Source organism: Stegodyphus dumicola, chromosome X1 (assembly GCF_044657685.1).
Source record: "Stegodyphus dumicola isolate Sdum_Otavi_A_Nest chromosome X1, ASM4465768v1".
Classification (NCBI taxonomy): Eukaryota; Metazoa; Arthropoda; class Arachnida; order Araneae; family Eresidae; genus Stegodyphus; species Stegodyphus dumicola.
The window spans coordinates 130,970,533-130,986,111 of NC_140780.1; the positions used below are offsets into that span (position 1 = coordinate 130,970,533).

Consider the following 15,579-nt stretch of genomic DNA (forward strand, 5'->3'; position numbering starts at 1 on the left):
TTACCCATTGATATCAACATTAGCATTCCAAAGAGTTATTGGAAGTCCTTTCATTATAAAAAGCTTTGAGCTATGTGGAATGAGGAATACATTTCATCTTGTAATGCTGAAGTCACCAAAAAGTTCCTTCCTTCTATTTACCATAGACTGAATTCCGAGTCTTTCCTCTCGTTAAATTTTAAAGTGTCTCAGTTTTTATCTGGTCACGGTAAATTTGCAAGTTATCTGTTTCGCTTTAATCTACGATCAAACAATTTATGGGAATGTTCAAAAAGAGTTCCTCAGGATGTGGAACATTTGATTTTCTCGTGCCCTACATTTGATGGCCCTAGATTATGCTTACAGAACGATTTGAAAATGTTCGGAGTGACTTGGCCAGTGAACTTATCTGTTTTCGTGAAGTCCAGACTGCTATTCTCTGCTTTTGTTCGCTTTATTTATGCATGTAATTTTTAATGTTTATTTATACATGTAACCTTTAATGTTCTAGTTAACTTACTTCTGTAAGCCCCGTGTTGTACATATGTGGTGCACGGGGAGTCTGTATGTTCTCAAAGGAAAAAAAATATAGTATCTACCCATTGCATTGATAAATGGACTAATTTGCCGATGTGAAATTTTATCTCGATATGGGAAGCACTTACTGGTCGACTGGAAAATACGCGATGTTGAATACAGCAGTTCGTTGTTAAATAGGCTAATAAACCATCTTCACTGAAAAAGGACAGTTTCCAAGATATTTGTCAAGATGCAAGGCCTCAGTTTCTCTCAGTATCAAACATCAACAAGGATACTTCGAAAGATAAAATCGTGATTCATCAGCAAAAAGGATTGATAGCTCTGAGTTAAGCTGTGTGCTGTTCAACGAGTGTAGTAAATGAGATCATGACAAAGTAATGCAAATAATAATTTCTTTTGCCTACCATGCGCCTTCGTATGCCTATAAGACTATTATTCTGTTCGAAATAACAGAGGCATTATCATATAAATATAACTTTAACAGTACCTGAAAACCTAAAATAAAGGTAGATAACTAGTGAAAATTTGCTTTCAAACATGGAATCAACATTGTCCTCACAAGACCGAGTTTTATCGAAACTTGTCTGTCTGTAGAACCACAAGGGACTCAAGCCGGTCATTACTATGTCTATGAGATAAGTAATTTTATTTTTTGGCATATAAAAGATGTCATCGGATGTTTATCTAATCCTTAGGATATCCAGAAACTTGCCATCTATTCTATAAACCATCTGATTACCCTGGTAACTATTCCAGCGAGTGTGCTGGACTATTCTGTTTTCTTAAAATTATCTAGCATTGTCGAATGATTTTAGTCCAGGATTTCTACAGTCCTCCAGTGCATTACATAGTTCAGGTGATTAATTTTATTTATTGTTTATAGTACTGTTACTTAATACTTCAAGCGAAATATTTGAAATTATCACTACATTTTACACTGAAGAGCAACTGAATTAATGATACCTGACTAGTAGCGCGTAGAGGACGCCTTGAGGACGGCTGTGATTCATCTTGGCATGTATTCTAGAACACATTTGAAGCGATGGGAAGCCATACGTATTCACGACTCCTGAAAAATTCACGAAGATTAGATGGAAGGTGGTCGGAGCCTTGAACATCCCACTCAACTGCATCCCAGATGTGCTCGATTGGATTCAGATCAGGTAACTTTGAAGGTCAGAAAAGCACTTGCAGGTCTGTGGAATGTTCATCTAGTCATTTCAGTTAGGGAGCGATGGCACAGTGCACTGTCCTGTTGAAAGATAGTTTGTGTAGTTGTCTGTCGGAAACGAATATACGGGAGCAGATGGTTGTCAAAGGTATCTCGGTAACGTTCACCTGTGAAAGACGATGTCACGCATACCAGGGTCCGATTTCAGTCTATGTGACCACTCCACAGCCAAGAATACCATCTCCATCATCTTGAAGAGCCCCCTGCTGGAGGTGAAAGATACATCGCTTCACGTGGTTTACGCCATATACATACGCTGTCATCTGCATGAATCTCGACTCATTACTCCAGGCAACATTTATCCACATTTCAATGGTCCGTTGGTGATGTTTCCTTGCCCATGCTAATCACTGACCCATGTTTTATACAGTCAGTAGAGGGACTTTTGTAGTAGGGATGACTCATGTATCGCAATGAGGGGAGATGATTTTATATGGTGTGGCAGCTTACACGTTGCAGTGCACCAGCGTTAAATTGACGGGTGATCTGTGGTGCTGTGGCCCGTCTATCCGCTGTTAGAATGCGGGCTAGTCGCCGACGATATCGGTCATCCACATGCTAGTGTGGGCGGCAATTCACCCTCGCAGGGATGATTTTATCGGAATTCACGTATTCTTGGTGCACAAGTCGTGCGCGAAAATCCCAGTGCCTGCAATATGTCTGAAATGGAGTGACCCATTCATTGGGCCACGATCAAATGCGCTTAGATCCATACTCTACCCATTTTGCATTTGACTATTACTGGTACAGTGAACAGAACTCCTTGTCTTGTCAAACTGCTGCTTACGTCGTTTGCAAATCATTTCCAGGCTTGCACTCAGATTAAAATTTTCATAGCGCCAGCTATCCCTAATTCAATTGTTCTTCAATGTATATCACACATATAAATTTTATTTTTTAATTCAAAAATACTAATTTTAATTTCACAATTTTCCTCATTTCCTTGTTATATTTTAGCACTAGTGTATTTATCTTAATTTACTCTGGAAACTTCCTTTTTTCAAATAGATCCTTACTTTGCTATTGAATTTTGTTTCACAGCTTATGAAACGATTAAAATGAACATAAACACTTGACTGATGCTTGCTTAATTCGTGCAGCGAACGAACACAAATTGTAGAGTCATTAGGACTTTTTTGATGCAGGAGATGGGAAAAATGAGCAATAACCTTTCCGGGATTCAAACCTGGACCCCTCAAAAACACGCCACGTGACACCGCGAAGACATTCTGGAGTGAGAGAGAAAATACCTTCAAAGGGGATTGCTCATTCCGATAAGGGCGACTGGGGATTAGGGGACCCAGGCGCCAAATCCTGATGGTGAAGAATTATAATCCAGCACCTTTTAGTTCGGGTGCCACTGTAGAGACACTAGGTTATTTGAAGCAGGGAAAATGCAAAATGTGCAATGCTCTCGTCGGGACTCGAACCTGGACCTCTTGAATATGCGCAGAGCGTACTAACCATTACACGACGAACGCATGCAGAAAGGAGGGAGAAAATACCTTATAAACTTAACAGATGCTTGCAAATGTACATTAGTAGTGTGACCTTTAACCTCCATGATTAACATCGACCTTTTCAGCTTATTGTATGACTAAGGTTTAGCACCAACAAGTCAAAAGTAATAGGAATAGCAATTGAAAGAGATTTATAAATTTTTGCGTCTAATCTGTGTATTGGTGTCAATCGCATTATACCTTTCCAGGATTCTAAAAGCAAATTATTCATTTCAGTACAGTTCTTTATTTTCAGTGGCTGCATTTTGTAAGTTACTGGATTTTGAAATCACATGATAGTCGAAGCCCAAAAGATGGATTACAGAATATTAGAGATTGTGCAAAAATTATTAACCGAAAGGGGCAATTTGCCCAGAATGGCTATTAATTTTATTTTGACAATTTGCCTTGATTTACTATTAACGGCGAATCACTTTTTTAAATTGGTGCCACCAAATATGAGAGCACTGTATTATATTTAAAGAAATAAAATAATGAAGAATCTACATATATGTGTATATGTTTCTCGCATGTGATAAAACAACGGTACCTAGTGCCACGAAAGTTAGGCATCTTGAAGCCAAAATTTGTAATTTGGAACTTGTTTTATTATCCATTTCATATTTTGTAAAGCATTTATGAGCTTTTGATTAAGAATCTAAACGATTTCAAAGCGAGCAATGGCAACATTGTACGAAAAAAGACATTTTTATATCTCGCGGGCGATACTGTGTATCAGAAATTCTAAAGATGTGCTCATTTTAAAATTATTTTACGAAATTTCTGTTGAACTGAATTTTATGTTTTGAGTTCGAGTAACATATTTAATAAATAAAGGTAACACACAAATCTTTAAATAAACGCCCGTTTGAGCGTAATGTAAAATCTGAAAGTTTTCAGTTATTTGTTTCAATTCTGATTAATTGTAAGATTGTACTGATAACATTTCTGCGCACGTAAACCTGCAGATTAACCAACCATATGCAAATGACTTACGACGGCATCGTAAGTCATTTGCATATGGTTGGTTAAAAAGCATCGCCGGCTAAGCTGGAGAACCTATGAGTTTAAAGCCTATGATCCATGAAAACAGCATTATACTGTTCGACATAATTAGGGCGTATTCTATTCTGCTAAATCTATGTAAGACTACCCCTACAGAATGAAGCAAAACGCTAGCATCATGCATCGAAACGTGGTTTGCTGTTGAAAGCTCGAAGAAGATGATCTCATCATTTAATATTATATTCCGTGACTCTTGACCTCTCAGAGTACGCAGTCATCCCCCCCAAACAAGGTATGCGAAATACTACTATTTTATAAAATAAGAGACTTTTTAAGTTTTGAAAATATTTACTTTCTTTGTGTATATTCTCACTAAATTTGATTTCACACATTTCAAGTAAATATAGTCGTCATATTATGAAATTTAAATCAAATTTTTATTGTGATTCATTGCAAATAGCATGCATCTTAAAATGAAATATTTATTCATGCTTTCGCAAATAACATATTTTCAGATGATTAATCTGCGGTTATTTATGTTTCAGAGCAAAATATCTTAAGACTTCCGAGCATGTTTAATTTCGTATAAGTTAATATTTGAAATACTTTTTTTGATGAAAATGTCGCTATTAATCCATTAAATAAATATTTGTAGAGTGAAACTTGCATATGTGACCAATCGATTTAACATAATAATCTGCTGTTCAGGTATAAAAATATTTCATATATTCATCTAAGCTTATTTTGCTATAAATAACGTTATAGCTACCATTTCATGCAATTAAAATTTGATGAATAGGGAGTTTTAAAGTTAATAATACTTAAAATTGAAAAATAAGCCGAATTATTCTGAGTATCTCTTTTAATACTTTAAGAACGTAATAATTTAAAAACTTTTAGCCACTATTAATTGTTCATGATATAGTAGTTGCTATATAAATTGTTTTTATTTAGATATAGTTTTACAACTTGTCGCTTCTTAAAATTCTTTCATTCTTTAAAGAACTAAAAAAAGTTTCTTAACATTTTTTAGACTGTACAAAGATAAAAAAGGTGATGAATATTTTGTACAATAAGTTTTGTTAACTAATGTAAAACCTGTACTAATCTTGTAGTTATGGAAAAGAGCTTGACATGTAACTTTAACGCTGTTATGATGGTCTTACGTTACATATAAATTTGAATAAATTGACGATTTTATAAAACCTACGTAAAATGTAAGTAAATTGTGGAACACATGCATATGAAAACATTCTTTTACATGAGTGATTCAGTCGAAAAGTTCTTATAGTAATTTTGGAGTAAATATCGATTAAATATGTCGACAAAAATATTAAATGTAAAACTATAATAAAATGAATTTCATGAAATATGTAATACATATACATTAGATAAGGATGATGAAATGATCTTAAAGTAGTCAAAAGTAAAGCTTTTCTCAGTTAAATAATATTACATTTAAAGTTCTAGTAAATATATTTACTTCTAAAAGTCCGGGCTTTTGTTTCATGTGTATATCATGCGTTAAGTTATAAGGTATTTTCTCCCTCCTTTTCGCGTCGTGGTGTAGTTTGAAGCATACTGACCGCGTATTCGAGAAGTTAAGGGTTCGAGTCCCAGCGAGGGGACTGCACATTTTTCATGTCACCTGTTTCAAAATAACTTAATGAGTCTACAACTGGCGCCCGCACGAAAGATGGTGTACGATAATTTGTCACCACCAGGCTGTGGCGAATTGGCCCCCTCATCCCCAGTCTCCTTTCAAAAGGGGAAGTATATAAGGTATTTTCTGTCTCCTTTCCGCAGCATGCCTTCGTAATGTAACTGGTAACACACTCGACGCATATTTGAGAGGTCCTTAGTTCGAATCCCGGCGAGGGCATTTCACATTTTTTACGTTCCAGCATCCAAAAAAACCTAATGACGGTACAAATTTCTCCATTTAAAAGATGCTAACGAGGTACCATATATCGCATTTGCAGTTTTCTTTTTTCCTGTTGTAACTAAAATCCTTCTCAAAGTGGTTCTTTTGGCTTTAAGCATCGCTAAAATATTTGTATGCAAAAATTTCTGAAAAAAATATCTGTCTGTATTGCTTATTTAATAATATGTATGGCCTAAATTTATGTCAAACTTGAATGCATTCCGTATGGGCTTGTTTCATATGAAGAGCATTTCACATTCATTGACAATTCTATATACATCTTCTCTGATTAAATGAAGCCAAATGGAAGAGAAATACGTTAATATGAAATTAAAAACTAGGCAAGAAAAGACCTTTCTTTGGCCTAGATTTTAAATAAAACGTTCTCAATTTCCAGGGTGTTCAAACACAACACCTTCTTCTTCAAGTACAAAAAACATTATTCCTGCGATGTGACCGAAAGCTATTGCCTTATCATTTTTAATTCGACACTTCAACGCTTTTAAAATTCACTTCATATGCATGATTAGTTAGTTTCTTTGCGGACAATAAATTATCAGATAACTGTTTAGCAAAATGTAAATCTTATGATCATAATCTATATTGCGTAATTTTGATTATTCTGATAACATTAGTAAAGAGTTACGTTCCTCTGATTAAGTACTTTATTTCCATTACCGAAAGTTTATTCGAAAGCAGAGGTATAATCAAAACTGATGAACAAGCTTTCATCATTACACATGTGCATTGTTGCCTCATAATCAATATACCAATAACTATGTAAATTGTTCACACTTGTAAAGAAATAGTGATTAGAAACTTGCCGCGATTCGTAAATATTACTTGAATGGATAGCTGCATTAAGGCTTTGCTTTGGATTATGGCTGAATTTCTATTTTTTATATTTCCTACAATTAGCTTTTACGTGCTATAATTTCTTGAAAAGGAAGCAAGAAGGTACTTTAATTTTTATCAATTGAAATGTTACTAGCAGAAGATGAATGCTGTTTCGATGTTTTAGTACCGCTATCTGTATGAGCGATTTTATCAAATACTTTGACAAATTTTATTCTTTCAGTAATTTGTTATCTAATTTTACAGCTAATCTGTTCCTGGTCTAGTTTGTAAAGCTGTTGTCAACGTAGCATACACGTGAGTTACTTAAAATAAATGCGATCAATAAAAGAATAGTCTTGAAATCTAATGACACTGTTTAGGCCTCCTTCGGATTCGTACACTTTTAAATATGTTCTAACAAGTTACTTTCTAATGAAAATTTTATAGACGATCTACCTTTCCTGTCTTTGGAAGTCCGTTTTATTGTAACTTGTAGTGGGGTTTTAGTGGTCATAATATCCAATAAATCATCCTTAATGAAAAAAACGGTGGAATTTAAATGTCAGTGTATAATTATTTCTATCATTCAGCATTGGGCTCATAACCTGAAGCATAATTGTACGTTTAGTGGATTAAAATGTACCCTTTTATTAGGAGAGTACGCTAAGAGTATATTCTACAGCAGTCGACCGTAACATACTAACTGATGTTGTGCGCTAGCGTTGGCTGACGGCCAAAACAATACATACACACGTAACAGCACTGCAGGAGCAAAAAATAATATTATTCATTGCATATCAGGAAATTCGAGGAAAAGGTATTAAAATTACAACATCAAAAAACAATGATTTACAGTATGTTAAATGACTGATTTTTTGGCCTAGCCAGAAAAGATTTTTCTTCACATTTTAGATTAAGCAGATTTAATGATTCGTAATTGCTTCACTAAAGCAAAACTAAAAATTAATTATTTACACACCAAGTATTTATAGGTAAGATAAAATGCATAATTCCAATCATTTATCTTGTAACGGATGATACAATATTCATGAATTAAAGCTTATATTTCTTAATTCGTAAATTAAAGCACTTATTTACCTCTACTGAATGCGGTTCCTATTTTAGAACTCTTTCCCACTTTCTAATTAATGTTCTTTAATTAGTATGCTGTTACAAACGTACGTATGTATTCATATTTTCTAATTAAATGGGATTTATATTCAAGTTAATATTTCCTGCACAATGCAAAAACTAATTCCAGCTTTGAGTTACGAAACATGTAGACTTAATAAACTTTCACGACTGCAGATTAACTGAAATATTTATTTACAGTTACACAGCCTTCGACATACAAAATTTGCCTCTCATGTCTGAAATTTATAAATATATTTATGATTTGCTTGAAAACTAGAGACGAAGCAGATTGCTAAAAAAGGACATGACATGAAATCTGACGTCCCGAATTGCAAAAATAGTTTGTTTTCAGAATTTTCCAAAGAACTCATTTTCTTATACAAATCCCCAAAGGTTTGTGACATTTCAATTGATAGAATTTTTCGACTTTTCACTGCGTCTTTTTTTATCATCGTGCAGAATTTTTTCTGCAAAGGTTTGTACTACTTACCTACAAGCATGTTTATTTCAAAAAGAAGATGCATTTTATGTTTTTCTTTGCTTTTCTCTTCCTCTAAGCTTACTATTTTTAGTACTTTTTTTCAAAATATATTCAGGATGTTAGTTTCGACCGTTTGGTTCAGCTAAAGTTTCACATTTTATGTATTTTTGAATTTATCTTTTAGAATAAACAAGATAGTGCATTGTATGAATTTTGCCATTGGTTAGAGAGACATATGTTCTTTTATAAGATTGATTTAAGATAGCGATGAGTTAAGATGCCCGCGAGTGCTCCGTTGACTGTAATATGGATTTTATTTACTGTCGCTGTACATATCCCTTTAAGTTATAGCAATGCAAACTTCGGAATAGAAGATACCAGTAAGGTGAGCAAAATATATTTATTCTCTTAGAATTTATAGATATTCTATTTGCTTGTTTAATCATTTATTAATGTTTAATCATCATCATGCTGAAGCACATGAAGTCTATTTACCTAAGGAATGCTAAGCATTTGCGGGGGACATTTTCAGGGACACTAGCTCATACATACATTCATTCATGTGATGGGAAGCAAACAACCTGTACATTAAGCTCGCTCGAGTTCAAATCTGAGTCAAATTAAAAGCATTCAGCTGTCTAATGGTTTCAGTAACTGGCAGGACTTACGGGAGATATTCAGTACATTTTAAACTTAACACACTAGTAGAAGATAAGTATCTAAAATTATTTTTCCAGTTTTCCGCATAGTTTTATTCCCCTCCAAATCACTTAGGACAACAACTCGCTCATCGGATTCTAGCAAAAGAATTGCGTTTTGCCGTAGCTGTCAAACCATTCTTGAAAGGTATTCTTTGAATTATCATCATCATTGCTATAACGTGAATCATGTAAATGTTGCTTTAGGTGTGGAGTTAAAGGGGCGAATCTGATGAATACGTGCTGGAACGGGAGAGAAGGTAGGTTTGAACAGTGCCAGTTCCCATTGCTGCAGTTCTGGAGGTCTAAACTCGCTATGCAGAATAAAGTTTTGTGAAAAATCAACAAGTTTCTGGTGAGTTTTCCATTATATTTTAACTTTATGTCTAATTAGAGTTGAATGTACAGGTAAGCTTAACTAAGCATGTGTTGTCTTGGTATTGTGTGACAGCTAAACATTCATTGGTCTTTCTCCATCTCAAAAAATGGTATCCAGAATTTTCTCGTTAGATGTCTTGGTTATGAGCTAGACGGATGTGAAAGATCCTCTGTATGTCAAACCTTGCGCTTTTGTTTTGTTATTGGTCACAGTGGTAAAGTCATGTTTAATTTCCTCTCATTACCCGTGAATAAAAAATGTTTTTCTGATGACTGTCATGGCGAGCAGCTCTTCAGAGTATTTAATCATATATTTCCTCGAAGAATCTGGGGCTGAATTTAGGCATCCCCAGCCTTTTCCCGAAAGATTTTCTTACAATTCACTACCAATGTTCATTTCCGTAGCAACATAACAAATTGTTATTCGTCCATTTTTCATACCATATTTCTGAAGTTTGTTTACTAATTTACCTCGTGCTTGGGGATCATCTTCTAGTGACTTTCTTCGCTGTCTAAGTATAACAACCCATTTTTTAACGGTGGCACACGGAAGTATGGTATCACCACAGATTACGAATATAGACTTTTGTGAAGGTTTCTTGATGATATACCTTCTTTTGAACTCAATCGCTGAACGTTGTTTGAAAATATTATATTCTAAACAAGCTTTAGAATTTGCTTTGGCTAACTCATCGTGTTTCACATTTGATTACGATATCCTCTTCGTTGAACCCCATTTGATATTTTTTATGATTCGCTATTTTAAAGTTTTTATTGCAATATGTCTTATTACTATTAGCAGCTGGATTTTAATATTATGTTGCACGCGAAATATCATTATAAATAAAATATTTCATGATCAGATAATTCTATTATTATAGTTTTTAATGATGTAGGAGTTAATGTCAAGTTTTCATTCTAAACGTGAATGCTTAAATTGTTACTTAAAACAAATGCTGTAATTTTATGCTAAACAAATAGCTGTTAGTGTTGGTAGTTTTGATTTTGCATTTTTCAGGGCTTGTCGTTAGCCATATGTACAGACTGCCGTTAGCCATAGGCATCATAAATCATCAGGGTACAGCTACACCTGTTATCAATCATAAATATACAGCGTTAATGGTTAGAGTTTTATTTTGCCCAACTCCATTGCAATTTTAGTTGAGAATACCCTCATGAAATTGGAAATGTAGGTAATAAATCCTTTCATCGTTTTACCCGTAAGTCTAGATATATGTTATGTTTCGTAAAGATGGATTTTAAGTACCCCATTCCAAAAATATAGGAGTAACAAATGCTCATGCGATACTCAGGATACCCAGATACTCATGCGATACCCAAGAGCTTTAGGCGCGGAAGCAGCCTCCGCTGATCATTATATCAATAGGTTGGAAACGAAGTGTTTGGGTAGTTAATTATACTGCGTAATCAGTGAGTAGTCAGATAATGAAAATAATATTTTGTCAAGAAATATGCTTTGCAACATTAAATAAAACATGTCTGGAGGGTACTGAAGTATGTCGTACAAACTCGTTTTTCTGCTGACTTCATACGAATACTTTTAAGCCATGGCGCTTACTATGAAGCCTATAATAATAACGTAAATTTCTTCCATTGATTTTCGGACACTCTTGCATTAAGCAGTATATGAGAATAGTCAGATATTAATTTACATCGCAGCACAAAATAACACCTTTCTGAGTAAAACTATCACTAATAATAAAAGAATTGTACCTATGAACAAGCATAATTATTGAATTATAGTACACGCTTTACAAGATTTGAGGTAAAATTTTAGAAAGCGATTTAAATGCCACGTGTTCTTATTTTTACTGAAAAGTTAGTATATCCAAGCAAATAAGTCATTGTTTCATATTATTTTTATTTCATCAATCTAAACTTCTTTCGTCCTCTAATAAGTCTCCTTTTCCTTAACGTATTTCTAGTTTAGTACATTTATACGCTATTGATGAAACCTTGGAACCTTTACAAGACCTAAAGGAATCATGAAGCACAGACTGAAACCAAGATTTTATGAGACATTGAAGTAACCCTTAATCTCAATCGTTGAGAAAAATCTAATACAGAAAAAGCTGCGACTAAGAATTTGAACACATTATCCAGTGCTTTCTAGTTATCCTAGTACCTTTTAAAGTCATATCCTAGATAGCGTAAACTAAAATTACTTCAGGATCATTTTTTTTACCTGAATTTCCTAGGGATGATTTATGACTGTGAAAGAAATTTTACGAAGTGCTCAATATTTTACAATATAAAATATAAAAAGCCTAAACACCATCGCATTTCTCGAAGCACTCTGTACATAGTAAAGTAAGCATATACGAGATTATTAGATATCTGTTTCTCATTTTCTTAGATATCTATTTCTGAAGATATATCTAATTGTTAAATATCATGAACTTTATTGTTCATAAATACCTTTCTTAGATATTTATGAACAATAAAATTCGTGATAATTAATTTTCGATTTTACAAACGTGAAGCTTAAATTTAACATTGTTCTATCTTCTCTTTGTTCCATCTCATGTAAAATTCGCTTAGACCAAAAGATTGTCCAAGTTCATACCCCGAAGAAGAACTGAAAGCCAAATAAGTTAACTGCAACTCATGGCTGAAATAGTGAACTTTGTCATCATAAAGTTGAAGCTAACTTTCATTTTTCGGAAACTTCAGTATTCTCGTTTGGTTCGCGAACTGGTTAGCGACTTTAGGTGCTTAGAGGAAATAACTAGATCGGATATGTGAGAGAAACTTGCTTTTACTAATTTGTAATACTAAAAGAAAGGTCATAGTTTATTATATCGCTGAAAATTTAATTAACTATTTCTGTTGGTGCATTCTAGCTTTAGTTGTAATGCAACAGGAATAATCATCATGCCGAACATGCAGACAATTTATGACATTCAAGGAAATTTTTAGAACCAGGTATATCATATTTGTGCAACCATAATACTGACTTTCCGTACTTTAAATATATTTTTTATAACGAAAGGGTAATATTTAATTACCCTTGTTAAAGAAGCCATATCAACAATTTCTTTTTACGTGACAGCTGTTGGTGCTGTGATCTGTTTGGTTTGCTTGATACGTTTTGTTAAGCAATTGAATATATCATATTTCGCAAAATGTAGTAAATGTGAAGTAAGTTTCATATACTCTCTTATAAAAGAACTCAAATGAAAATTGATTCTTGAATTTGTAAGAAGGACAAAATGTGCTTTCTTAAAAATGCAATAAACTTATAATTTTGCGAACCTTTTCTAATTACTTATCCAGAAAGAAAAGATATTTCTCGAACTACTAAAGTTTGTAGCTTTTTTCTGCATAATAATTGATCTGGTAAGCGATTAATGATTTAATCTATTGCCAAACAAACCATGATCAATGAACATATTTTCTGATTATTGTAAAATGAGTTTAATTAAATTAAGTAAGAATTTACACATTTAATAGTACAAATGTAAAACATGATTTGGTTTCAGGAGTACCCTTTCATTGTTCATTAGCTCTAAGCCTTTCATTGAAGCTTCACTTTAAAACATAGAGTAACATTTTGCAAACAGTTCTGCATAATCCGTTTCTTGAAATAGATAAAACATAAATTTTTAGAAACAATGTAATGCAATAGCGGATTCTTTTTAGCATTCAGGAAACTTGAAACTTGTTCATGAAGAGTACAGTTCTTTTTTGTCATAAATATGTTGGACTCATCAAAGATACATTAGCTCTAAGCCTTATGTATACGTTTACTTTTAATAAAAACAGTTTTTTTATATAAAATGAATTTATAATTCACTTTATGTAAAATGAAAATAATTAGAGCAGTGTGCATTTTAATAATAATCACTATTGTTGTTTTTTTCATTATTTAAAGCTTATTTGAACATTAGCATTTTTATACTTACACCAAACTGTAATAAAGATCTTTTAATTCCATTAACGCGAACCTGCCCTATATTATTAACCCAAACTTCAGAAAGTACAGACACTTTTTACAATTTAGCTATTGTTACCATAGGAAGAAAATACCTCGTATATATCATTATTTTCTCTAAGAAATCTCCTCTGTCTCTCTATTCTTCTGAACTCTCTGTCGTATTCGGCTTCCAATTATCCCTGTTTTCCGAATTTCTGGAAGAGAAGTGTTATCCTATCTTTTGAGTTACTGCGTCCTCATTATTCTTTTTATTTCTTTTTAGTTCTCCATTTCCCGACTTCTCACATTGTTTCAGGAACTAAACAAGAAACCTGCATTTAGGAATACTAATTAAGAATCTACTAAAGATAATGTTCAAGCCTTAACCTTTCGGAAACCTCTGTATATAAATTAAAGCTACCTGCCCTAATCATGTGATAAGATACATGATACCTGATGGAAGCACCAGACTCTTGGTGGCAAGTAACTTTATTAGACTCAATCTGAACGTATTGAAAGCCTGTGTTACTATTCTTGATTCATCTGCTGCCTTTCTATCCAAAAGCAGTAAGTGCTTTTCTCTGTGTTCATTAAGCATCTAATTGTATGTTCTCACTTAAGAAAAGTATATACTTATATTCTCGAATCTATTATTTCTGCTATTGTACTGCGATACATAATTACAAAAGTACCGTAATAAAAGTAATAAGACACGTGTCCACTTTATTTGTAAATTCATGAGGAAATTTATGTTTATTTTATGCATGAATTTCTGATATAAGTATTAGCACAGCCAGTTCGAATCCCGCCAAGGGCATAGCCCGTTTGTTTGTGTTTTCTGCATAAACATGCCTAAAAGACTCTACACATTGCTTATATGTTTAGTTTATGCTTAACTAAATATTAAATTATTACCCATAAACAGATTTAAAATTTTAACTGCAGTGAAATATAAAACTACAATTTAAATTATATAGATTTTACAATATTGATTTATTTTTGTCATTACATTTAGCCTACACGCAGTTTAAAATCATTTTTGACAGTCATTTTCTTAACAGTTAAACTTTCAGTTTTATATTATTGAATCCTTTTCCCTTCAGATCACTGTCTTCTTTCTTCTTGGCTTTTATCTTAATAATTCTTTAAAGCCAGGACATTATGAAGATCCCAGTTATACCGGCATATGGTTACCGTGTTTTTTAACTGCAACTTAAATGGAATTACAAGAGATTAATTCCTGTTTGAGAAAATGTTTATCGCTTTTAGAAGGTCGTTCGTGCATCGTTATCTGCTGCGATCCTGAAATCGTGCGGTAGGAAAAGTTAATGTTTAATTATGAGAACGTCCAAATGTTTAATCATGTGAGCTCCTATAACTTGTAAATTATTAAACAATATCAGCCAACTGTGTGCGTTGCCTCTAGTTAGCAAAACCTTTAAGTCTCTTGGTGTTTATTTAGTTTAATTTCACTTACGCGATTTTCCAGTTTCGTATTAACAAACTTTTATTTCTTGATGTTTAGTAGTATGAAAGTTCTTGCGCAGGAAAGAATTCGCTTTGATAGTTATGTATTTAGGAATGACCATTAGGCTCAGACCATCTGATAAGAAAGAAATACTTCATACTTCCTACATATTTCTTGAAAGCCTTATTTGTATAACGTACACCCTGCACAGAAAAAAGGACAATTCTGTATCTCCCGTTCTGCTGGGCCAATAGACGAAATTTAGTTTACGTTTTTCATGTCTCAAAAGCTTGACTGAGAACAAATGTCAGATTTAAAAACTACCCGACACTGAAAATGCAACACCAAAAAAGGAGGGACCAAAATGTGATGAAACTCGGCAAACAGAGGTAAACAGCAACGACCAATAAGTGCATATTGTTTCGAAATAATATGCATAATACAGAGCGAGAAAAGTGTCAGCTCAGT

At 33.4% G+C, this 15,579-nt stretch overlaps 1 long non-coding RNA gene across 2 annotated transcripts in view; it reads left to right on the plus strand.

Annotated features, from left to right (window-relative positions):
• The window catches only part of LOC118179515 (uncharacterized), a 177,709-nt gene that overhangs the window by 43,588 nt on the left and 118,542 nt on the right, over positions 1-15,579 (plus strand). The window contains exon 2 of one of the 2 annotated variants that reach the window (XR_004756455.2): positions 13,927-14,210. The exons of the other annotated variant lie outside the window; for it this stretch is intronic. This is a non-coding gene — a long non-coding RNA (uncharacterized LOC118179515). The remainder of the gene's footprint in view (positions 1-13,926; positions 14,211-15,579) is intronic. 2 annotated transcript variants of the gene reach the window in all.